The sequence below is a fragment of the Monodelphis domestica genome, chromosome 2 (assembly GCF_027887165.1).
Source record: "Monodelphis domestica isolate mMonDom1 chromosome 2, mMonDom1.pri, whole genome shotgun sequence".
NCBI classification, from domain to species: Eukaryota; Metazoa; Chordata; class Mammalia; order Didelphimorphia; family Didelphidae; genus Monodelphis; species Monodelphis domestica.
The window spans coordinates 372,485,985-372,513,073 of record NC_077228.1 but is presented as its reverse complement, the minus strand read 5'-3'; the positions used below and the strand labels follow the sequence as shown (position 1 = coordinate 372,513,073).

Here is a 27,089-nt window from a genome sequence, read left to right as displayed (position 1 = left end):
GTTGTTATTAGTAGTAGTTATAGGCAGTTATAGGTAAATATAGGCAGTTTTAGATAGTAGTAATAGGCAGTTATAAGATAACTAGTATAGACATTAGAAAAAATTTCTTTCTCTACCTCTTTCCTATATTTCCTTCCTTTACTATTTTCTTTTACTATCTCTATTTTAATAAAACTAAATTGTTAATTGTTAAAAACTTCTGATTTTTCTTTTCTCTGGCTTAAAGGGATAATATTAATTTATAACTCTACTATATTCTCATTAAAACTTAAGTTATTAAAAGCTGCTCTCTCTCATTTTGTCAAAACCCCTATTTTAGCCCTTACACAACCTTTTCAATAAGTTGTTGTCATTAGTATGTTATGTAGCAAAGGTCACATTTAAAAAATATTATCATTTGTGTTTATATCACCTTTATTTCTTTATATATTCTTCTTTCCTTCCCCATATAGAATCATCACTTATAAAAAAAAGAATAAAAAGGAAAGAGGGGGAAAGGCATTTTAATAAAGCTATCTTTTCAATGCATTTATCAAATTTAACAGTCTATATATAGTTTTCCAACATCTGCAAAAAAATAAAGAGAAGGGGAAGCTAGGTGGTTCATTGTATAGTGAATCAGGCCTGGAGACTCAGGTCCTGGGATTAAATCTGGCCCTAGATGCTTCCTGACTGTGTAACCTTGGGCAAGTCACTTAATCCCCATTGCCTAGCCCTTACTGCTTTTTTGTCTTGGAGCCAATATTTAGTATTGAATCTCAGACACAAGGTAAGGGTTTTAAAAAAATAAAGAGGTACTTTCTTATATATCTCCTTTAGGTTAAAGCTGATGATAGAATATAAGACCTGATAATATAACATTATAGAGACCAGGTCATTCTGTTGTTATTGTTCAGTCATTTCAGTTGTGTCTTACTCCTTATGATTCCAATTGAGGTTTTTTTGGCAAAGATACTGGAATGGTTTGCTATTTCCTTCTCCAACTCATTTTACAGATGAGGGAACTGAGGTAAATAGGATTAAGTCCAGAATAATATAGCTAGCAAGTGTTTGAAGTCAGATTCATGACTTTAGACCTGACACTATCCATTGCACCACCTAGCTGCCCTGTATGACATATAATAAATATTTAATAAAGGCTCGATGAATAGAATTTAATTAAACAGGAGGGAGCACACTTCCACATATACCTCCTCTAATTCTTCTCCTGCTCTAGCAGCCTTGACCAGATATGGGCACTGAAAGAAGAAAAAAAAAGTCATGAAAAGTCTACAAGGTCTAGAATCCATTAGTGTATAGAGGACATTATTTGTATAATTCATACAAAGGGAGTCAATTTGTTTTCTATCAATCTCATCAATTTATCCTGTCTACTAAGAAGGAGGCAATGGTATGGCATAGATTATGGAAGGAAGGAAATAAGCATTTATTAAGTGCCTACTATGTACCAGGTACTATAATGAGAACTTTATTTATTTTTTGTTTGAGAAATTTTATTTAATTAATTAATTTAGAACATCTTTCCACAGCCACAAGATTCATGTTCCTTCCCTCCCCTTCTCCCACCCCACTCCCATAGCTGATGCACAATTCCATTGGGTTTTACATGTGTCATTGATCAAGACCCATTTCTATATTATTGATATTTGCCCCAGGGTGATCATTTAGAGTCTACATTCCTAATCACATCTCCCTCAACCCATGTGACCCAGCAGTTGTTTTTCTTCTGTGTTTCTATTCCCATAGTTTTCCCTCTGAATGTGGATAGCATCTTTCTCATAAGTCCCTCAGAATTGTCCTGGATTATTGCATTGCTGCTAGTAGAAAAGTCCACTATATTTGATTGTGCCACAGTGCATCAGTCTCTGTGTACAATGTTCTCCTGGTTCTACTCCTTTCATTTTGCTTCAATTCCTGGAGGTCGTTCTAGTTCACTTGGAACTCCTCCAGTTCATTATTCCTTTGGGCACAATAGTATTCCATCACCAACATACACCACAATTTGTTCAGCCATTCCCCAATGAAGGACATCCCCTCATTTTCTAATTTTTTGCCACCACAGAGAGCGCAACTATGAATATTTTTATATATTTACATATAAAAATATGTATATTTATATTATTTTAATATATTTATATATATTTTTGTACAAGTCTTTTTCCTTATGATCTCTTTGGGGTACAAACCCAGCAGTGCTATGGTTGCATCAAAGGGCAGATAGTCATTTAGTGCCCTTTTGCTATATTTCCAAATTGCCGTCCAGAATGGTTGGATCAATTCACAACTCCACTAGCAATGTATTAATGTCCCAGTTTTGCCATATCCCCTCCAACATATAATGAAAACTTTAGAAATCTCATCTTATTTGATTTTTGCAACAATCTAAGGAAACAGGTGCTATTCTTCTTATTTGGCAACAGAGGAAACTGAGACAGAAATTAGGTGACTTGTCCAGGGTCACACAACTAGTTGGTTCCAAGGCTAGACTTGAACTTAGTTCTTCCTAACTCCATCCGCAGTGTTCTAGTCACTATGCTACCCAGCTCTGATCCTCATTGGTAATTCTTGAGGTTCCTCTTGGAATTCTGAACTCTCGCCACAGTGCCCAGGTATCTTCTGGGTATGGTGGGACAATGTAGATGCTGGCAAAAGAGACAGGTCATTCTTCTGTACCACAGACTCCCCCCACCCCTCCATTTTGGTCATTAGGAGGTAGTATCTTTGGACTCTCTTGGGCATTTTAGTTGGGTTAAGGCTATCTCTATTTCTTTCCAAGGTCAAAGCATTCTTCAGTGAAACTTCAGAGGTGAAGGTGGGAATTCCAGGTTCCAGAGTAATGGACACATATAGCTCCATCATTTGGAAAACTCAAATTCATGTTTATTGGAAATGTTGATAGTAATGCTGATTTTACAAAACCTTGCCACCTCAGAGTTTTCCCCTTTATTTACAGTGACACTGAAACTTGAATTTTCCTCTATGTTCTGTTGCATACAATTGAAATCTGAGGATTCAAATGAATCTCCTTGCATATTCCTGTCTGAGAGAGCAATGGTCACTGAAGAGTTTCTAATTCAGTCTTTTGTCACCTTTTCTCTCTAATAGGGTTTTAAAAATATTCTAATTAGGGACAGGAAGTCATGCAAAGCAGAAAGAAAATCCTTCCTATTCCTCTATCAGACATGGAAAGAAAATAATTCAGTCAATCATTCTGTAATTTCCAGAGCAATATCATCTTTCCAGTGGTTGCTGAGTCCAATCTGAAAACAAGTTAATAGAATATGCAATATCATACAGTTACTGGTCCTTCTGGGTCTGTCTCTAGCAATGCTAATTTGGCAGTTAGAATGATTGTGCTTTGTTGCATGGGTAAAGATTTCCAAACCATGAAACCCAATGTCAAGACAATCCTATATCTCCACTTTGTTAATGCATAATGTGTCTTTCCATTATTATGATTTTGGAGGCAGGCATTCTCCTCTAAAGCATAATGTGGTCTGGGAGATGCAAAATGTGTCATGTGAATGACTGTGATGGGGAGAAGTTGTGTGGAAACTTAGTGTAAATGATTGGGATGGTTTTTGTTTTTGGTGTTCCTCAGTGTGACTTAGAGCTTTGAAAGCAGCTATTTGGGAAATGAAATGGATTGGAAAATAAATTCATTTAGAAAATTCAGGGAGCAAAAATGGTATGAGTTGGAGAGTCTGGTAGATAGGCATGTCAGTGCACTGAGGTATGAATTCATCTAATTGCTACTGCAAAAATTTGGAATTATTAACCCTCCTCCCCCCAAATTACTTAACTGTACATAATCTATTTATTTATTTTTATTTTTTGGACTTTTTAAACATTATTTTATTTGGTTATTTACAAACATTATTCATTGGAAACAACGATCATTATCTTTTCCTCCCCCATCCCCCTCCCACCACTTCTCCCATAGCCGGTGCACAATTCCACTGGGTTTCACATGTGTTCTTGGTTCGAACCCATTTCCATGTTGTTGGTATTTGCCCTAGAGTGTTCATTTGGAGTCTCCCTTAGTCATTTCCTCTCAGCCCCTGTAGTCAAGCAGTTGCTTTTCCTCGGTGTTTTTACTCCCACAGTTTATCTTCTGCTTGTGGATAGTGCTTTAGATACCTGCAGATTGTTCAGGGACATTGCGGTGACACCAATGGAGAAGTCCATTACCTTCGATTGTACCACAATGTATCAGTCTCTGTGTATAATGTTTTCCTGGTTCTGCTCCTTTCGCTCTGCATCACTTCCTGGAGGTTGTTCCAGTCTCCGTGGAATTCCTCCACTTTATTATTCCTTTGAGCACAATAGTATTCCATCACCAACATATACCACAATTTGTTCAGCCATTCCCCAATTGATGGGCATCCTCTCATTTTCCAATTTTTGGCCACCACAAAGAGCTCAGCGATGAATATTCTTGTACAAGTCTTTTCCTTATTGTTTTTTTGGGGTACAAGCCCAGCAGTGCTATGGCTGGATCAAAGGGCAGGCAGTCTTTTATCGCCCTTTGGGCATAGTTCCAAATTGCCCTCCAGAATGGTTGGATCAACTCACAACTCCACCAGCAATGCATTAATGTCCCCACTTTGCCGTATCCCCTCCAGCATTCATTACTTTTCATAGCTGTCATGTTAGCCAATCTGCTAGGTGTGAGGTGATACCTCAGAGTTGTTTTGATTTGCATCTCTCTGATTATAAGAGATATAGAGCACTTTTTCATGTGCTTATTAATAGTTTTGATTTCTTTGGCCGAGAACTGCCTGTTCATGTCCCTTGCCCATTTATCAATTGGAGAATGGCTTGATTTTTTTGTACAATTGATTTAGCTCTTTGTAAATTCAAGTAATTAAACCTTTGTCAGAGGTTTTTATGAAGATTGCTTCCCAATTTGTTGCTTTCCTTCTGATTTTAGTTATATTGGTTTTGTTCGTACAAAAGCTTTTTAATTTGATATAGTTGAAATTATTTATTTTACATTTTGTGACCCTTTCTATGTCTTCCTTGGTTTTAAAGTCTTTCCCTTCCCAAAGGTCTAACATGTATACTATTCTGTGTTTACCTAATTTACTTATAGTTTCCTTCTTTATGTTCATGTCATTCACCCATTTTGAATTTATCTTGGTGTAGGGTGTGAGGTGTTGATCTAATCCTAATCTCTCCCACACTGTCTTCCAGTTTTCCCAGCAGTTTTTATCGAATAGTGGATTTTTGACCCAAAAGATGGGATCTTTGGGTTTATCATATATTGTCTTGCTGAGGTCACTTTCCCCAAGTCTATTCCACTGATCCTCCTTTCTGTCTCTTAGCCAGTACCAAATTGTTTTGATGACTGCTGCTTTGTAATATAGTTTGAGATCTGGGACTGCAAGGCCCCCTTCCTTTGTATTTTTTTTTTCATTATTTTCCTGGATATCCTTCATCCTTTGTTATTCCAAATGAACTTTGTTATGGTTTTTTCTAAATCAGTAAAGAAATTTTTGGGAAGTTCTATGTGTATGGCACTAAATAGATAGATAAGTTTGGGTAGGATGGTCATTTTTACTATATTGGCTCGTCCTACCCATGAGCAGTTAATGTTTTTCCAATTGCTCAAGTCTAGTTTTAGTTGTGTGGAGAGTGTTTTGTTGTTGTGTTCATATAGTTCCTGTGTTTGTCTTCAGAGATAGATTCCTAGGTATTTTATTTTGTCTAAGGTGATTTTGAATGGGATTTCTCTTTCTAATTTTTGCTGCTGAACTATGTTGGAGATGTATAGAAATGCTGATGACTTATGTGGGTTTATTTTGTATCCTGCAACTTTGCTAAAGTTGTTGATTATTTCAATTAGATTTTTGGTTGAATCTCTAGGATTCTTTAAGTAGACCATCATGTCATCCGCAAAGAGTGATAGCTTGGTCTCCTCCTTGCCTATTTTGATGCCTTCAATTTCTTTTTCTTCTCTAATTGCTACTGCTAGTGTTTCTAGTACAATATTAAATAATAAAGGTGATAATGGGCATCCTTGTTTCACTCCTGATCTTATTGGGAATGCATTTAGTTTATCCCCATTGCAGATGATATTGGCTGATGGTTTTAGATATATACTGTTTATTATTTTTAGGAACGACTCTCCTATTCCTATTCTTTCTAGAGTTTTAAATAGGAATGGATGTTGTATTTTATCAAAGGCTTTTTCTGCATCTATTGAGATAATCATGTGATTTTTGTTGGTTTGCTTGTTGATATGGTCGATTATGTGGATGGTTTTCCTAATATTGAACCAACCCTGCATCCCTGGTATAAATCCTACTTGATCATGGTGGATGACCCTTCTGATCTCTTGCTGGAGTCTTTTTGCTAGTATCCTATTTAAGATTTCTGCATCTATATTCATTAGGGAGATTGGTCTATAATTTTCTTTCTCTGTTTTTGATCTGCCTGGTTTTGGAATCAGTACCATGTTTGTGTCATAAAAGGAGTTTGGTAGAATTCCCTCTTTGCTTATTATGTCAAATACTTTGTATAGTATTGGGATTAACTGTTCTCTGAATGTTTGATAGAATTCACTTGTGAATCCGCCGGGCCCTGGGGATTTTTTCTTAGGGAGTTCTTTGATGGACTGTTGGATTTCATTTTCTGATATGGGATTATTTAAGAATTCTATTTCTTCTTCTGTTAGTCTAGGCAGTTTGTATTTTTGTATATATCCATCCATATTGCCTAGATTGCTGTATTTATTGCCATATAATTGGGCAAAGTAATTTTTAATGATTGCCTTTATTTCCTCTTCATTGGAGGTGATGTCCCCCTTTTCATCTTTGATGCTGTTAATTTGCTTTTCTTCTTTCCTTTTTTAATTAGATTGACCAGTACTTTGTCTATTTTGTTTGTTTTTTCAAAGTACCAGCTTATAGTCTTATTTATTAAATCAATAGTTGTATCACTTTCTATTTTATTAATTTCTCCCTTAATTTTTAGGATTTCTAGTTTGGTTTTCTGCTAGGGGTTTTTAATTCGATTGCTTTTGAGTTTTTTTATTTGCATTTCCAATTGATTGATTTCTGCTCTCCCTAGTTTGTTAATATATGCACTCAGGGATATGAATTTACCTCTGATTACTGCTTTGGCTGCATCCCAAAAGGTTTGAAAGGATGTCTCGCCATTGTCATTTTCCTTGATGAAATTACTAATTGTTTCTGTGATTTCTTCTCTAACTAAATGATTTTGGAGTATCATATTGTTTAATTTCCAATTAGTTTTTGATTTGGTTTTCCAGGTACTATTACTGATCACTATTTTTATTGCCTTGTGATCTGAAAAGGCTGCATTATTATTTCTGCTTTTCTGCATTTGTATGCCATATTTCTGTGACCTAGTGTATGGTCAATCTTTGTGAATGTGCCATGTGGTGCTGAGAAGAAGGTGTATTCCTTTTTGTCCCTATTTATTTTTCTCCATATGTCTATTAACTCTAATTTTTCTAAGATTTTATTCACTTCTTTTACCTCTTTCTTATTTATTTTTTGATTTGATTTATCTAAATTTGATAATGGTTGGTTCAAATCTCCCACTACTATTGTTTTACTGTCTATTTCTTCCTTCATTTCTCCTAGTTTCTCCATTATAAATGTGGTTGCTATATTATTTGGTGCATACATGTTGATTAGTGATATTTCCTCATTATCTAAAGTCCCTTTTAACAAAATATAATTACCTTCACTATCCCTTTTAATCAGGTCTACTTTGGCTTTGGCTTTATCAGATATTATGATTGCCACTCCTGTCTTCTTTCTGTCAGTTGAGGCCCAGAAGGTCTTACTCCATCCTTTAATTCTGACTTTGTGGATGTCTACCCAACTCATGTGTGTTTCTTGAAGACAACATATGGTAGGGTTTTGGATTCTAACCCATTCTGCGATTCATCTACATTTTATGGGTGAGTTCATCCCATTCACATTCAAAGTTATGATTGTGACTTGTGAACTGGCATTTTGATATCCTTCCCTAATTCTAACCTTTCTTCTTAAGCTCTAACCTTTTAGTCCAGTGATTTACTTTAAATCAGTCCCCCTTGTCCCCTCCCTTGATAGGTTTCCCTTTCTAGCTCTCTCTTTTTGTTCCCTCCCCCTTCCCCCTCTCCTTCCCTCCCCTTTTGTTTTCTCTCCTCCCCTCCTCCTCTTGGTTTTCCCTTCTCCCTACCCTTGTTGGGTAAGATAGAATTCAAGATTCCAATGGATCTGGATGTTTTTCCCTCTCAGAGTTGATTTCCCTGAGAGTAAGGTTTAAGTAAAAACTCTCTTCCTCTCCTTCTTATAGGAGTTTTCTTCCCCTCCCCTTCCCATGTGAATCTTTGTGTGAGAAAGATTATTCTATTTGATTTTTCTTTTCCCCCTTTTTACACATTACATTTTCCATATATAAATATATATAGATTGATATAAATGTAGTCCTTATAGAAGAGAGTTTGAATAAATTAAAAGATAACAATTTTCTCCTTTTCCCTTTCCATCATATTTACCTTTTCAGGTATTCCATGCTCTTTGTTTTTCGATATCGAACTTTCCACAGAGCTCTGGTCTTTTCTTTGCAAAAAGTTGGAAATCTTCTATTTTGTTGAATGCCCATACTTTCCCTTGGAAGTATATAGTCAGTTTTGCTGGATAGCTGATTCTTGGTTGAAGACCCAGCTCTCTTGCCTTTCTGAAAAATATGTTCCATGCCCTATGATCATTCAGAGTGGAACTTGCAAGGTCTTGTGTGACCCTGATTGGCATTCCTTTCTTTCTAAATTGTCTTTTTCTGGCTTCTTGTAGGATTTTTTCTTTTGTTTGAAAGCTTTGGAATTTGGCAATTACATTCCTGGGAGTTGTCTTTTGGGGATTTAGTGTAGAGGGTGTTGTGTGAGCTCTTTCAGTGGCTGTATTGCCCCCTTGTTCTAGAATCTCTGGGCAATTTTCTTTGACTATATCTTGTATTACGATGTCAAATTTGCTGTTTATTTCTGGATTTTCTGGTAGTCCAATTATTCTTAAATTGTCTCTTCTCCCTCTATTTTCCAAGTCTGTCACCTTGTCAGTGAGATATTTTATGTTCTCTTCTAATTTCTTGATCTTTTGGCTTTGCTTTATTGATTCTTGCTCTTTTACCTGCTCGTTGTCTTCCAGTTGCCTAATTCTGACCTTTAAAGCCTGGTTTTCCTTTTCAGTTTGGTCAAACCGGTTTTGTAGTTGCATGAAATTCTTTTGCATTAATTCCTACTTTTCCTGCCAGAAGGCTTCCATCTTTTTGATCATTTTCAATTCAAATTCTTCAAAAGTTTGTGGAGAGTTTCCATTTCCTTTGGAAGGTTTTGGCGCATTTGCTTGTGTTTCCTCTTCTATCTCCTCTGTATTTTGTATTTTTGCTCCATAGAATGTGTGCAAAGTTGCTCCCTTCTTGTTTTTCCTGTTGTTTTGAGGCTTTTTTGCTTCTGTGCTATTTGCCATCTCTATCTGAGTGAGGGGGGCTGGCTCTTCTGTTATCTGTCTGGTTTTCAGTGGATTTAGCCCCAGGCAAATTGTCTGTCTTCCCCAAGAAGCCTGGAATTGCTGGTGTTTCGGTGTTACTACCCTCCTCAGTTCCCTCCCAATGCTTCTCTGTTGCCTTACTTCTATGCTCTGTGCCTGGCTTGACACTCTCAGATGTATTTCAATGCCTTTGCTGGCCAGAGGAGCCTGCACTCTGAGGGGGAGGTGCTGTGGCCTCCAGGAGCTCCAAGGGCTGTCGATAGGATTAACCTCAGACTGAGTATGCCCTGAGGCAGGGACCTTTGGTGAGACTCAGATGGAAGGATCTGGTTAGGGGGCTACAGGCTCCCTCCCGTCTCTCTCTGTTTCCCTGCTGTCTGGGTGCCCCCTCGACTGGCTCAGCTTGTTTTCAGGATGTGGCCTTCAGAATAGCTGGCTCCCGAGGCCCTTTTGCCTGCCCTGAGGTTCCTGCTGCTGCCTCGGATTCAGTGCTCTGGGTTGAGGGGGATGGGTCCTGGGACCTTCCTTTTGCCTACCCCTTAGATCCAAGTGATCTTGGTTTCTGACTTTTGGGGGGCCGTACCTTTTGATCCAGGTCCAGGAGGAGTGTTCCCGGGGTCTATTCTGTTGTTTGTTTTGAGTTCCGGTGCCCTAGGAGCATTCAGTTTGAGATTGGTAAGGAAGAGTTTCTGGAGCTCTGAACTTTAGCTTTCTCTAAGCTGCCATCTTGACTAGAAGTCAACTGTACATAATCTTTGACCTGTCAATACAACTACTAGTTAGAGATCTTAAATGGAGTGTGCTGGTATATACTTAATAAATAGTTTTCTGAAAAAAATGATCTCAGGACACACTTTTATGTTTAATCTGCATTATTAATATTTTCTTTATCACTTTTTATCTGCAGACAGTTAGCAAAACAATATATCAAGCCATGATTTGCTGAGAGCTGCAAAAAGGAATTCTTTATTCCTTTTTTAATTTAACAGGGGACCTGGAGGTCCTCTTTCCATCGAGATGTGTAGGGATTAATCAGTTCACAGTGACAGGAAATAGGAACCAGGGAGCCCCCTGCTGAATCAGAGTCAGTTGGTCAGGGCTGTCAGATGCTGATAGTTAGGGCTGGCAGCTGCAGGGAAGTTGGCTGCTGTGCGTGAGTTGGTGGTTGACATTTAGTTGCTGGTATATAAAGGTGGGCCTGAACTTACTGAGAGGGTTTTTTAGCTTTAGCCTTTAGAGGGCTTCTCGCCTTTGGGATTTTTGGTTTTTGGTTTGGGCTGTTAGATTTTTTTTTCCTTTCCCTGAACTTTTTGGAAGGTGGCTGGTCTTTGTTGACAGATCTAATTGGGGTTGGATTAAACACTGATTGGGTTGGTGTTGATTAGGTTGGAACTTTGTGGGGTGGGTGTTATTAGCAATAGTTACAGGCAGTGTTACACAGTAATTATAGGCAATTATAGATAGTTATAAGATAACTAGTATAGATATTAGGAAATTTCTTTCTCTACCTCTTTCCTATATTTCCCTCCTTTACTTTATTCATTTTACTCTATCCTTTTACTATCTCTATTTTAATTAAACTAAATTGTTAATTTTTAAAAGCTGCTAGAAGTTTTCTTTTCTCTGGCTTAAAGGGATAATATTAACTTACAACTTTACTATATTCTCATTAAAACTTACATTATTAAAAGCTGCTCTCTTATTTTGTCAAAACCCCTATTTTAACCCTTACAGAGTTAAAATGAGAAAGCTCTGGCACGTCATTGCTTAAGGAAGTCAAATACAGGCAGAAAGATCCTATATGTGTAAAAATTTTATAATAGCCTTTTTGTTGTAGGGAAAACCTAAAAAAACACAATAGGTACTCGTTGTTTGACTGAACAAATTATGATCTATGAACATAATGGAACACTACTACTGTAAAAAATGACAAATAGGAAGGATTAAGAGAAACTTGAGAAGTCTTATTTGCACTGATACAGTCCAGAATAACAAAATGAGCAGAACCAAGAGAACAATTTATGGAGTGACCACAATGCAAAGGAAATATCATCAAGACCTTCAGAATTTTGATCTGTTGGGTGACCAAATGTGATATTAGAATGTTGCTGATGAAATATGCTCCCACCTTTCAGAAGAAAGATGTGGGCTGCCCAACGAGGTACTTAGTTTTCAAATATGGCAAAGGTGTATATTTTGCTTGACTATTTGTTATAAGGGAAGGTTATATTGGGGAAAAGAGTGAGTGAGTGAAAAGTTGCAATTTTATATACATATATTTTAAAACCTTACCTTCTATCTTAGAAACAATACTGTGTATTGGTTTCAAGTCAGAAGAGTAGTAAGGGCTAGGTAATGGGAGTTAGGTGACTTGCCCAAGGTCACATAGCTATGAAGGGTCTGAGGCCACATTTGAGCCAAGGACCTCCCAGATTTCCAGGTGTGTTACTCTATCCACTAAGCCACATAGTTGCCCCATTTTGCTTTACTTTTACTGGGTGACAGGAAAGCTATCATAGGACACTGATTTCCAGGTTTGTTTTCTTTCCTGTTCCTGAGCCATGACTAAGAGTATGAAAAGAGAAGTGGACATTAGCCTGAATGAGTTTTTTTTTTTTCCTAACCAAAAAGGTCAGATCTGAGATTGAACACAATGTCAATACTATATCCAGTTGCTGCTTCCATTTTTTACTGTGTATATAATTCAATTATACTTCTTATTAAGATAACCATTCTATTCTAGAGGCTTTTGATTTACGTAGTATGCAACAAAGGGAAGAAATGGAGGGATGTGGTCCGAGGAGAATGGACCCAGAGGTTAAATCCATCATAAGATAAGAACATGGGAAATTAATAGTAGGTATTGAAGTGCTTGAGGGATCACCATATACCCATGGCCTTGACTAGTACTAATCATAGGACTCCTACCTGTTACATTGTAAACCTCAAAATTCCTTAGACTTATAAATGTTGGAAATTTCACCATTGGGATATTTCATACTTGGAAAATTTCTTACTGATAGTCTATTGGAATGGGAACCCCATTGGCATGGGAGGTTCCTTCTCTTCCCTTCTTAAGATTACTTTAGGACAGAAACCTTTTGCTGAACAATGGAAAGGACTTTGACCTATGCTTAAGCATAGAACAGGAATTTCTTTGAGTCATGATTGATTTTAGAATTGATACAATGGAGATACTTGGAATCAATCTCCACCCTATTCAGTCTTAACAGGATTGAGTAAGGGCTGCAGCCTAGATCAAAATTTAATTATTCCAATCTCTACCCTACTCAGGTTAACAGGATTTAGAAAGGGCTGTAGCAAAGGAGCAAAGATTTAATCATTTGAAAATATGACCTTCAACAGACATGTGCAAAGCCTCTGGGCGGTCCTGGGTTAAGCTAGAGCCTCCATTGGCACAGGGAAATTGATGGACAGTGATTGGTAGATGGGAGAACTGAGGGGAGGAACTTGGATGGTTTCCTTAAAGATAGGAGGAGCTGAAGACTTGAGGTGGTTGAGGAGTTGATTGGAGTGGTGGCAGTGTACTCTGAGAAGCTTGCTCTGAAGGAAGCTGAAGGTGAGGGCCTCTGAGACTGTTTCTCCATTTTGGTCACGTGAGTAATAGGGACTGATCTCCTTTCTTTGCCCCAGCTATCTAAGGGCTTGGGCCTTTTGGCCCAGCCTAAACAGAAGGGGTATTTAAGCCCTATTCCTTTCTCTCCCTTTTTCTCTCTCTCTATCTCTAATTCCTTTCTTCCTCCTATTGTAATTAAACTCCATAAAAGATTGACTGCAAACTTGAGTTTTCATTTAGGAATTACATAGCTGAATTCCTTGGCGACCTTAAATTAATATATATCAGTCTTTTAAAGTGATTCCCTTGTAACAACATGTAGTTTATATAAAGCCTGAGTGTGCTAATAATCTAGCTTTTAGTAAGAGGAAAAAAACCCCAGAAGTTATGAAGACAGAAAGAGTCATGATGATAAAATGTCTTTATTTGAATTGGGAGAAATGTGAAGAACATTTTCAGAGTTCTCGCAGCTCATCTCCTGCTCTCTGGTTTCAATAACTTTGTCAGTTATTCTCATATTTATCCAGATACTAACCTAGAATCCCTTGCTGGATCCCCACTCCCAACTTGCTCTTCCTGACCTGGATAACTCGTACTATCCTATTTCTCTCTTGCTACTCCAAGATTGTTAGGTATCACAGGAGAAAAATCAAGAAATTGAGTTTATGCCATTTACTACAAGTTTTTATCACATAATCTTAGCTGATTACCCACTGCTATTCACCAGCTCTTCTTTACCCTTTCTGATCAGACTTGTCTCATTTCCCGTAGTGATTGCCCCAGTTCTTTAATTTCCTTCTCCTCTCTGATTCTACCTTTAATCCCTGCGCTTATAGTAGCTAACCTAACTTCCTATTTCATTGAGAAGACCATCTGACTGAGCTTCCTCATTGCCCATTGCTTCATTACTTAGAACTTTTCAGCATCATCATATTCTCCTTCTTTACTTTGTTCAGAGAAGACAATGGATTTGTGCTCCTTAATAAAGTGAATCCCTCTATCTTTATCCTTGATCTGAATGTCTTCCATGTCCTTGAAGAACTAATTGTAGCAGTTATAGTACCTTTCTCTATTGTATCTTCAATCTCTCTATCCATTAGCTCCTTTCTATCTATCTACACATTACATCCACCCCCTAAAAAAAGGTTTCTGTTGACCCTTCTTTCCCCTCCAGTTGTCATCCCATATCTCCTTTCCCCTTCATTGCTAAACTTTTTTGGAAAAACAAAAACAATCTATACCTCATGCTTATATTTGTTTACTATCCACACCCTTAAATCCTTACAAACTTACTACCTCCCTAGCATCTTCAGAAATTGGTCTTTCAAAAGTCACCAATGACTTCTTATTTCCAAAACCCAGTACTTCAAGCTTTGTAGAGTTATATAGATCAAGTTCAGTCTTGACGAGATACCTTCTAAACCTCTCATTTGCGAATTTTGCGTGTTAGTAATAATCTGGACATTTAGAAACTCAGGGTAGGAGTATCAAAACTATGAAGGTGATTAGAGTTACCTAAACAATTTACCAGATAAAACCAGGGGGATGATAACTCACCAAACACTATTCTATAATGGCAATGTGCAATGTATGCAGATTTCTCTGTGTTTTATATCATTGTTTTGAAATATATTTTATATTATCCAGTTCCAAAAAAAGAACTATTGGAGTCAGATGCAGATCAAAACATATCATTTTTTACATTAGTTTATTTATAGTTTATTTAGAGATATATATTTTAAACCCTTATCTTCTTTTAAAAAATTATTAATATTTTATTTTTAAACTCAATTACATAAAAACAATTTTATCTTCATTTTCTTTAAGTTTAAGCCAAATTCTCACCCCCCCTTCCCTTCTCTCCCTCCCAAGATGATAAAGATGATAAAAAATGTGTAATAGTGTAAAACATCTTTCCATATTAGTCCTTTTGTGAAAGAGAACTCTAAAGAAAAGTGGAGAAATAAAATAATAGTATATCTCAGGCAGCATCCAGACTCCATAAGTTCTTTCTCAGGAGGCAGATGACATTTTTCATCATGAGTCCTTGAGGATTTTCTTGGATCACTGTATTGCTAAGAATGGCTAAGTCATTCATAAATGTTCCTCATATAATATTGCAGTTACAGTGTACTATGTTCTCCTGGTTCTGCTCATTTCACTCTGCAGAAATTCATGTAGGTCCTTCCAGGCCTTTCTTAAATCATTCTTCACATCATTTCTTATAGCACAGTAGTATTCTGTCACAATCATATACCACAACTTGTTCAGCCATTTCCAATTGATGGACATTTCCTTAGTTTCTAATTCTTCCACCACAAAAAGAGCTGCTATAAACATTTTTCACAAACAGGTACTTTCCCCCTTTTAAAAAATCTCTTTAGGATACAGATCTAGTAGTATAAACCCTTACCTTCTGTTTTAGAACCAATACTATGTATATGTTCTAAAATAGAAGAGTAATAAGGGCTAGGCAATGGGGATTAAGTGACATGCCCAGAGTCACATAGCTAGGAAGTGTCTGAGGTCAGATTTGAACTCAGGACTTCCTGTCTCTAGGCCTGACTCTCAATTCACCCAGCTACCCAGCTGCCCCTGGGGTTATATGAATATTTTCTTACAGCAATGACCAATATGGAAGTATGTTTTGCATAATAATACATTTACAAACCAGATCCAATTGCTTACCATCTCCATGAGGGGGAGGGAATAGAGGGAGGAAGACAATTTGGATCTTATAATTTTAGAAAATGTATGTTGAAAATTATTACATGTAATAGGGAAAAGAAATTATCTTTGAATAAAGAAAAAAAAGAAATAAAAAAGAAATATATTTTAACTGAGGGTAACTATGTGGCTCAGTGGATTGAGAGTTGCGCTTGGAGAGAAGGTTCTGGATTCACATGTGGACTTAGACACTTCCTAGCTGTGTGACCCTGGGCAAGTCAAATCACCTATCTCCTATTTCAAAGTTCTTATTGCTTTTCTGCCTTGGAACCAACATATAGTATTGATTCCAAGGTGGAAGGTAAGCGTTAAATATATATATATATATATGTATGTATATATATATGTATATATATTTTACTGTTTATTAAATGTTGACTGTATAAGTTTTTATGTAATCTTCAACATATATATCTTATATATTCTGTTAGCATATATAATTGTTATATTTTCATATATTTGTTGGTTTCATGTGAGTGATACACTTGGTTGCTTATTTGCTAATATTTGTTAATATAATTGCTAGTAATATAATACTATAAATATATATTATGAATGAAAATCTTTACTTTTGCCTCCATATTTAATATTTATTGAATATCTTAAATGAGAAAAAATTATTTTGTATTAATCCAATGCAAAATATTCTGATTATGTAACAGATTTGTCTTTTTCTGTTATATGCTATTTGCATGCCTTTGCTTATCCCAGGTTTTTAATTTGTAGAGGACTGAAAATGCTCACTGTAAAGAGCATGCAAGGTTCTGTCCCTTTGATCTATAGACATTTTGTTTGCTGAAATGGGCAAAGAAAATTTGTATCCCAAATTTATAAAATTCAGTTTGAGAAGAAGTGCAGCTCAGTAAAATATTTGAGGAGAAGGATCATAGACTGCTCTGTAGGGAGGTGGCTCAGAGGAATAGTGATGACTTAGGGATAATTGCAGCGCATTGTGTACTCATTTGTGCACTACTGGTTTCAGTTTGGAAACTATAAATCACAGAGCTGTTTGAGAAACAAATATGGGGGAAATGGCATGTGATTTGTTTGTATCAAGCCCCAAAGAATTATGGATGTTGGGATTTTCAACCTGAGTTAGAGGTGGACGATGACTATTCAGGAGGAGATCCTGCTTTGAGGCTTTAGGAGACAAGAAATGATCAGATGAAGAAAGAAAATGAGAAGTCAGAGATCCCAAGACTTTTTCAGACGCAGAATATACTTGAAAGGAAGGCTTACAGCACGCCAACTTCCTCATGTTGCCTGAGGAGAGAGGAAGAAAATCAGAAAAGAGGGTCTGCGTATTTTGGGCTAAGTCTTTTGAGAGAGCTGACAATCCTGGCAAGACTGGCTACTGTTGTCCTCATCAGAGGTGAGCACTTTAGATGTTAGAAGCTGATTGGACAAAGCAGAATCCCTACGCGGAAAAGCTACGTGGTTTTGTAAGCATTGCTCTCTACCATCATTTACAGCAGTACATAAAGAAACCTTTCAGGTGTGCCTACGCTGCTCTTCTTTTCCTGGTACAATTAAAAGGGGAGTGGAGAGGGGGAGGAGGGAAGAAAAGACAGATTTTTTTAGCTGTTCTTCTGTAAATCCTTTAACTTAGATTAAATCAAAAGCCTTAATTATTTCCAATAATTTCTCTTGTCTCAAATCTCTTACCATTGCACTCCATCATATAAACTGCTGCTAGTAAATTTCCTTAAGAATAGATTTAACCATTTAAATATCCTGATCAATCAACTAAAGGGGCTTCCTTTTGAATTTAGGATCAAATATAAACTTTTTTTTACCTTGCTAGATTGATTTCTTGTTAAGTAAGATTCTATTTTCTCCTCTAGTCTCTATTGGAATAAAAAATTGGAAAAATATTCATAATAGCCTAGTAACAAATGTACTTAGTTTGACAGGATTTAATTTAAAATTGTTGAGACAGTATTTATAATGTTGGTTTATCCTTCTCCTTTTGTGTTTTATCTTTCCTTTGTTGAGGTATTAGGATTAGATTTATCTCATAAAAGGATTTTGGTAGAGCATTTTCCCTCTCATTTTTGAGAATAATTTGTGAAGTATGGATATTAATTATGCTTTAAAAGTTTAATTGAATTCTCCTGTGGATCTAGCAGAAATTGTTGTTGTTGTTGTCATTGTTCTGTTTGACAGTTCCTTAATAGCTGGCTCTATTTCCTTTGCTGAGATTAGATTATTTAGGATCTGTATCTGGTCTTCTGATAGCTTAAGTATTTTTTAGTTTTTAAGATATTCCTCTATTTCTCTTATGTTCACAGTTTTGTTAACATGTTTTGATTGTTTAGTCATTTTCCTTGTTATCTAATTGTTTCTAACTCTTTGGGAGTTTTCTTACAGCAAAGGTATTGGAGAGGTTTGCCATTTCCTTCTCCAGGTCATTTTACAAATGAGGAAACTGAGGCAAACAAGGCTAAATGACTTGCTTAGGATCACACAGCTCTTAAGAATCTAAAGCCAGATATGAACTCAGAACTTCCTGACTTCAGATAAGGTATTCTGTACACTATGCCACCTAGCTGCTCATGGTAGCACATCTTTTGTTAGCATATAACTGTACTGAAGATCATTTTTTTCTTCTGGTTTTATTGTGATTTCACCTTGCTCATTTGCTATTTCATTGATTTTTCTATCCTTGTGTTTTTTAAAAATCAGATTGGATCCAATTTTAGCCATTTCATTAGTCTTTCCAAAGAACTGGCTTTTTGTGTTATTTATCATTTCTGTGGGGTTTAAACATTTTCAAATTTATCTATTTCTCTTTCAATTTTTAATATCTCTTGTTCCATGCTTATTTGAGGTTTATTTCTTTGTTAACTTTCTAATTTAAAAAATGTATATTCAGTTAGTTAAGCCTCTCTTTTTCTATTTTGTTAATGTGCTTTTTCTCCTCAGGATGGCTTTAGCTTAAAGGAAAGGAATTCACAAGGAGGAAGCCATGAGAGCAAGGGAACTGTGTAAAAGGTCAAAGGTCATTAGAATCCTGAGGGAGGGGCTGTTGGGTGAGCTCAAGGGACAATCTGCAAAAGTCTGTGCTTGGCTTCTGGAGGAACAGGAGCCACCAGAGAGGATTCTCCTGGAAGAACAGATATTCCCTGGCTTGTTCCCCAATACCTCAGGGTGTGGTATTGTGTGTTTGCTTGTTTGTATTGCTTTTGTCCTTTTCCTCAGGCAAGTCCGCCATTTGTCTCAGTTGAGTTATTTCCTCCCTCATAGCCATTATATTATCTTTAAGTCATTGTTCTCTGCCTTTTCACCAATTACCATTCTCACATTTCTTTATGAAGTAATAGAGCTGCATCAGTGAAAAAAATACTCCTGCGATGGTGGCTACAAATGATATGAATCTGTCAAATCCTATCTTAAGCATTGGAAACTCTCCTATAAATTCAGAAGGAAGTAAATGTAATCCGGTATCAGCATGAAAAAAAAGTTGTAGTACAAGAGTATGGACTGACACATCAGTGCTATATATCCCATGGTCACTCTCAACTTAGTTACTGTTGTTGTATCTGAGAGGCTTTTTTCAGTAAAATGGGATTTGATGTCCTACCACTTTAAGAGCATCGCTTGCTTCAGAGAGACTGGAATATTCCAATTGGCAGATTTGTTGCCAGGCAGATTTCAGCTCTGACTGAGAAACTTGCTTCAAGATGGCTACCTCCTACTCCCACACTGGTTTCCCTTGTGAGTAGGCCTCAACTTCTCCATGATCACCTCTTGCTTTGTGACTTCCCAAGTTTTGACTATGTAGGTTAGGAACCTGGCTGGCTGGGCCAAACTTTTAAAGGGAAAGAGGGGGGGTACCCCTGGGGTGATGATATAATGATTAGTCAGAATGAGTTGGTGAGCTCACCCCTATGGGTATTCCCTCTATGGCTGCCCTCCGGCCCTGTAGGGCAAGGTGGAGGCACAGAGAAATGCAGAGGTTAGGGAACACCACAGGAGTGGAGAAATGGCGGCCCTTGAGGTAACTTTGTGGAGCCTAAGCCCCCTGAATGCCCCTTCTGCTCAAAGCCCTCCCCGGAGGAAGATCAATGACTTTCCACCCAGGATTTGGCTTCACCTGGATCTAATAGAGATCTCCCTCCCAATAGCCCTTCTCCCACCGATCTGACTGCGTTTGTTCTGTTGTGGAAGTTTGGTTTAATAGTGAATAACAAGGAAAGGTGGGGGAAGAGGGATCCCCTCATGGGAATGAAGATCAATCAGTTGAGCCCTTTCTAGGCCCAGCTAAAGCTAGGGTTTGTCTTTGCCCTCACTGCCTAAAGATGGAATTCTGCTATTCTAAGCTTTTCTTCTATTCTATATTCTAAGAGAAATGATGATCGTCTCCAAGTAAGCAGGCCCAAGAAGGGAGAGAGCGGTCTCCAGTGGTCCCAGCTCCTCTCAGGGTGAAACCCCTTGAGAAGCCGACTGCTGATCACTTCACACGGATCCCTCTTCAGTTCAAAGCAAGATGGTTAGGCTGCTGGGTTCAATGAGGCATTGGGGAAACAGCCGGGGAATATCTGCTCTTCCAAGAGAATCTTCTCTGGTGGCTCCTGTTCTTTCCAGAAGCCAAGCACAGACTTTTGCAGATTGTCCCTTGGGCTCACCCAACAGCCCCTCCCTCAGGATTCTAATGACCTTTGACCTTTTACACAGTTCCCTTGCTCTCATGGCTTCCTCCTTGTGAATTCCATTCCTTTAAGCTGTAGCTCAGAAATTTTGGTTTCATCATTTTAAATTTCTTTCACATAATTATTCATTGTATGATTTCTATTTTGACCCATTCATTTAAGAATTCATTGTTAACAGCTGGGTAGCTTAGTAGATTGAGAGCCAGGCCTAGAGATGGGAGGTCCTGGGTTTGAATCTGGCCTCAGATACTTCCAACCTGTGTGACCCTGGGCAAGTCACTTAACCCCCATTGCCTATTAAAAAAAATTCATTAAATCTCTGCTTGGGTCTGTGTCTTTTGCTTGTTGTCCCTAAGCCAGTGACCATTTTTATTGCATTATAATCTTCACCCAGATTTCATTATATTGCTGCCAGAAAGTGGGTAATTTGTGTAACTTTTAAAGGCATTTTCAACTTGGTCCCAACTTGTCTTTCGATTTTTACTGGCTGTTGTTTCCTGCTCTTGGAGTCTACGTCAATAGAGCCAAACTATACTGAAATTTCCCCTTTCTTCCTGACATAAGTTGCTGTAACTCCCATTTCTGTGCCTTTGAATGACCATCTCACATTCCTAGAATATTTTTCATTCTTATTTCTGCCTCATAGGATCTCCTTCTTCAAACACGTGGTTAATTACTTTGTTTATATGAGTATGTGATTTGGGGTTTTGATTTTAAAGAATCACTTACAGAAATAATATGGAAATGGGTTTGAGTGATTTTATGTATATGTTACTTGTCAACTCTGGGAGGGGAGGGAGAGGGGTGAAGGGAGGGAGAGAACATGAATCATGTCACCATGGAAATAACTTAATATTTTTATAAAAGGATCTCTTTCTTCCCTTGAAGTGCAGCTCAAGTGCCTTCTTTTGCAAGAGACCTTTCTAATCATCCTAAAGGCTAATATTCTTCCTACCAAACTATTTTGTATTTAAGTTTATCTTATATTTTTTTTCATTCACTTTTTATATACTATGTAGCATACACAGACATTCACATATAGGTCAATGGACTGAATTCTAGTTTCTGCTTGGGCTCAGATCTCTTTGGATCTATCAGCCTGAAAGGTCCCAGCAGATCTTTCTGTTCCCTTTTAGATGACCAGAAGAAAGAGGATCAATGCTCTAAACAGATCAAATTATCACAATGCTAATAAGGCTTTACCAGTATAGACTATGTTTGCATCTATGTGGGAGATACATTCAGAGACCCAAACAATAGTTCATCCTTTCAACCTAATGCACTTAACCAATTTCTACCAAACAACCCTTTACATTTCCAAATCCCATGGTCTCTTTATTTTTCAGATTGCATCTGCCTTGACTGCTCTGAATCCTTTAGCATTGCTGAACATCTCATTCTTTAGATACTCTTATCTATCTGCCTGTGTTTTTAAGATAAACATTCTCTGACTTTCCTTTTACTTCTTTAAAATGTAGCCTATGAAGGCTCTGGGAGCTCTTAACTAACCTCCACAATTTAAGCCCTCAAAAGAGGGCTACAGCTTCCTCTTGGGATCCTGAGAGTATCCATGAATGATTGGTGTGTCTTTCTAATCTTATTGACTTGAGCCTCCACTGTGGTACATTCTCTGTGACATCACTCTTCAATTAATTAGTATCTCCGCAATATAATTTATATAATTGAATAGTGCCCCACTATCACTCTTTTTAAAACCCTTACCTTCCATCTTGGAATTAATACTGTGTATTGGTTCCAAGGCAGAAGAGTGGTAAGGGCTAGGCAATGGGGGTCAAGTGACTTGCCCAGGGTCACCCAGCTAGGAATTGTCTGAGGCCAGATTTGAACACAGGACCTCCCATCTCTAGTCCTGACTGTCAATCCACTGAGCTACCTAGCTACCCCTGACCCCTGCCCACTATCATTTTAACAATGAAGAGTGAGCTTTTACTAAGGGGATGTTTACTGAAACTATGTAACAAACACAGAGGTTACAAAGTATTTTCCTTCAATGCTAAGGGAATGCTCTCCTTTCTACCTCCTCAATCCTTAGGGGGAGTGATAAAAGTGGTTGCTACAAAGACTTCTTCCCGTCTGGTTTACTTCTGTGAGTTGTGCTGCTGGTCTGAGTCAAGCAGGGCACTTTCCAGGGCTGGGTTCAGCTTCTGGCAAAGTCTGTTAAGGACTATAGTTCTTGGACATCTAGTGGCTTACTCTTCTGACCCTTTAAAGATCACAAGTTTGTGGCTGTTTCCCACACTCCTTCACCTAAGAGGAAGAAATGTAGAACAGAGATAGAAAAGCAGCCATGCTATTCTTAGAACCATCAGCTGGTCCAAGTGGGGAAGAGTAATTGGAAGGGCATCTCTGTCTCTCTCTTGCTCTGTTTTCTTTCTCTGTCTCTCTTACTCTTTCTGGAGGCTTTCAAGAGTCCTTTCCTCAGGCACCACCAGGAAAAAGAGTGTCCTAATTTGGCTGGTTAATGTCTTTTGTGAGCACAAACAGTTCTGGCTCAGCAGCCAATCAAAAGGCTTTTCTTCCCCATACAATAAACAGACAGGTAGCAGTTACACAATGCTTGAACATGTTGAACTAAGGAGCCATGTCACTTCATTTCTCATCATTACACACTTCCAGAAACAACCAAACGTGGATATTCCCAGGTCTGTGCCCTCATTGACCAATGCTGTATTACAAAACACTTCTCCACTGTTTTCATCAGCTTTCCTAAACTTATAATGTAGACCTGTCTTAAGGACCAGCTGCTCTAGGGCTTCTCTCTTCTCTTTGCTTTTTCCCTTGGCAATTTCATTTACTTCCCATGGTTTTAGACTTCCCCTTTTGGCAGATGTCCCCCAAATCTCTCTAGGTTTGATCTCTCTCGTTTGAGTATCGAATTTACATCTATAACCCCTTTCCAGCATGTCTGTACCTGAATGCCACATTGCCCCCCAGAACTCCAGGGTATTACAAACTATGCTTATTATCTTTCACCCCAAACTTTTTCTTCCTTCGGACTTCATTATTTCAATCTTTGGGACCACTATTCACGGTGACTTTGCGATTTGTATTCCTAGATCCAGTAGGATATAGTGGGCAGAGAGCTGGCCTCTAAGTTAGAGAGCCTGAGCAAGTCATTTAACTTCTTAAAAAAAAAAGTCTTTCCTTCAATCTTAGAATCAATACTGTGTATTGGTTCCAAGGTAGAAGAATGGTTAATGGCTAGGCAATGGGGATTGAGACTTGTCCAGGGTCACATAGCTAGGAGATATCTGAAGCCAGATTTCCACTTGGGACCTCTTGTCTTTAATCCTGGTTCTCAAGCCACTGAGCCACCTAGCTGCCCTTCAAAGCCATTGAATTTCTTAGTGCTCCAGGAAGATCTCTAAGATGCATCATACTATTATCTCCAAAACACAAATCTGACTCCAACAGCTCTAGTTGTTTCAGATTTCCTCAAAGTGATTCCTTAGATTGACATAGAAACTTCTCCAAAGTAGCCTACCTTCCTTTCCAGCCTTATTACATATTATTCTCCCTCATTCATTTTCTACCTTAGTCAAACTGACCTACTAGTAATTCCCTGTCCATGACATTGACATCTCTTGTGTCTCTGTCTTTTCCCAGACTATCCCCATTTTCTGGAGTGCTCTTTCTCTTCATCTGGATCTCTTAGATATCTATTTTCTGCTCAGGTACCACTTTGACACAAGTCTTATTCTGGATTCCCCAAATGGCTAGTGTTCTTTTTGTCTTGGTATAGATTTTCTTTTTTTCTTTCTCTGATGATTGTTGTATTCCTCTAGTACAATGCAAACTGCTTGTGGGCAGGGACTATTTGGTTTTTACCTCTAGGTGTTTCCAGTGCTTAACATAGTAGGTATTTAATGCACTTGTACTAGTAGTGCTTAGCAAATGTTTCGGTAAATTGGATTAAATCCTCTCTGAGGATTCCAACTCAAAAGATTCCATTATCCTATGGAAAAGATTCAACTTGTTCCTAGTCTCCATGTATGTGGTTCAATAATTCAACAAATAAGAATTCACTGTAGAACTAAGATTTCTTTATTTCTCTCAATATATTACATATTTAAGACTCATTTTGGATCAAATCTAACAAAATGAATTAACTTTTAGAGGATTTTCATTATTTATATAACTTGGGGATCAATTCTGGCATAAGATTCTTTCCTTTGGTGGAGAGCACCATGAGTGGCAGGATTGGTGAGAGTGTGGGAGACGAGAGATTTTTCTTTTGGTTTCTGTCTTCTTGTTTCCAGGGAGGCAACTCACAGTTCCAGGTTCTAGCCAGCTCTGCCCTTCATGCAGGCAGAGAGCATTAATTTTGTTCTGTCTACCAATGAGGAGAGTCTTATACAAATTCTAGGCTTAAAGCATAGGTTACATTTAAATCATAGCTCTGTGCTTGAAACCCCAGGAGGAGTTAATTGGCCTTGAAACATTTTCTTGGATGAATTTCTGTGTACATTGAAGGCAGATGAGAAAAATCTGAAGCTCAAAGACATTTGTTGTGCACTGTATTATTATACAATGTTTTTCAAATATCATAGCCCAAGAAAACATTCCCTCAGCGGTCAGAATTTCTGTGGCCAAAGGAAATGGGATAGTAGTGCCCTGAAATGTGCTTCACACTTCAAAATTCTCATTGGCTGCAGAACTTCATTTGTTTCAGATATAGCTTTTATTTGAGAACTCATAGGTTAAATCCAAATTCAATCACTAACTTAATCAAACTTGGTGAGATTGTTTAACATGTTAATAGTTCAGCTGGGTTTGTTCTGCCAACTTCAAAGGGTTCTTATGAAGAGTAAAGGAATGGTATATTCCTTGTAAAGCACTAAAGAAATGTAAGGGATTAACATTCATTCATTGATTTACTTATTCAGCTATTCAATCAATAACCATTATTAAGCACCTACTTTGTGTCAAGCACTGTGCTTGGTGCCTGGGATTTTGCAAAGATTGTCAAGATACATTCTCTGTCTTCATGGAGTTTACAATCTGGCAGGAGGATAATGGAACATATACAAATATCTAGCACCATATAACAACTATGGTGTCTTCCAAAAAAATCCAGAAAGTACCCAAGCCAATAAATACCTAATCTTCTTACCAAGCAGAGAGATATAGACAATATTAGTTTATAAGACAGCCTCATTTGCAAAGCATCAGTGAGAAAGATAGCCAAAAGCTCTGTACAGTATTGTCTCATTAAATTTAAGAAATGGAGGAGAAAATATAAACAAATATTTACTAAATTAAAAAATTACTGACAAATGCTTTAAAGTCTACAAAGTACTTTATGCACATCATTTTATTTAATCCTCACCACAGTCTTGTGAGATAGATGCTTATCTTCCATCTTAGAATCAATAAAATACATTGGTTCCAAGACAGAAGAGCAATAAGGGCTAGGCAATGGAGGTTAAGTGACCTGCCCAGGATCATACAGCTAGGAAGTATCTTGAGGCCAGTTTTGAAGCCAGGACCTCTAGTTTCTAGGCCTGGCTCTCAATCCACCTGCCCTCTCTCCATTTTTCAGATGAGGAAACTGAAACTCAAATTCGTTTTCTTTAGGGTCACACAATTTATAAGTATTTGAGGCAGAATTTGAACCTAGGTCTTTCTGACTCTGAGGATAGGGCTCTATCCATCCTCTCCATTACACAGTGTGCTGCTTCTCAATTGAAATTTCAGGTGGCTTGACTGACACCTAGGTCTTGGCATCCTAAGAACGTTTGTAGATGAAACTGGAAGGGAAACAACAAATAGATAAGAAATTGCATGTAGATTAGGTACCACTTCCTGTAAAAGATATTTCCTAATCTACCCAGGCATTAAAACTTGTTTCCCTTGCTTTTCAGAATAACTCAGATGAAGATGAAGGAAAAATCTCCAGGACAATTTTTAAAAATAATAAACCAACAATCATACAATTGACATACATACTTTCTTCATTTACTGTCCATATATATGGTTCTCCAGACTCATAATACCTTTCTGTGGATAAGACTTCTCTAGAAAAACCAATAAATTTGGGGTTGCTAGAGTTTCAACTCCATGCTATACACAGAACTTTCTGGCCCCTGGTGCCCAGTTTCTTAGGTACTTATTGAGTCATATAGACTTATCATATTACCTAAGTGATTGGATATTCTGAAACAAATTTGTTCTTGGTATTGGATAGAGGAAACACTCTTCCCATTAGACATACAGGATCTGAATGCTAGGTTCATGTTTGCTCCCTCATGTGATAACTCTTATTTCTCTTCCAGTTACAGAGCCATTTATTCAGTTCTCTATTTTCCATCAAGCCTGGGTCAACCAGTCTCTTTTGTTGTTCCACTACTACTCCCAGATCTTTCCATCTCCCAATCCAGGCATTTACTTTCTCTCTCTAAAAAGGTGGGGGTTTTAGGAGTGCCCACCATTAGGCCAAATAGTTTCACTCTCCAGGGCTCATGCCTCCCAGGCCTGTTCTGTCTTGGCTCTCCTTTTAACTTTTTTGGGTATTCTTTTTCAGTCTCTTTGTTAGATCATTGTCTTGCTACTGCCCCTCAAAGCTCTGTCCTGGGCTCCCTTCCTTAATAATACTCATTCTCATGG

General features: G+C 37.7%; 1 long non-coding RNA gene across 1 annotated transcript in view; it reads left to right on the top strand.

Annotated features, from left to right (window-relative positions):
• LOC130457424 (uncharacterized) overlaps positions 1-26,560 on the top strand; it is a 41,871-nt gene extending 15,311 nt beyond the window's left edge. The window contains exon 4 of the long non-coding RNA XR_008916636.1: positions 26,348-26,560. This is a non-coding gene — a long non-coding RNA (uncharacterized LOC130457424). The remainder of the gene's footprint in view (positions 1-26,347) is intronic.
• Positions 26,561-27,089: the final 529 nt, after the last annotated feature.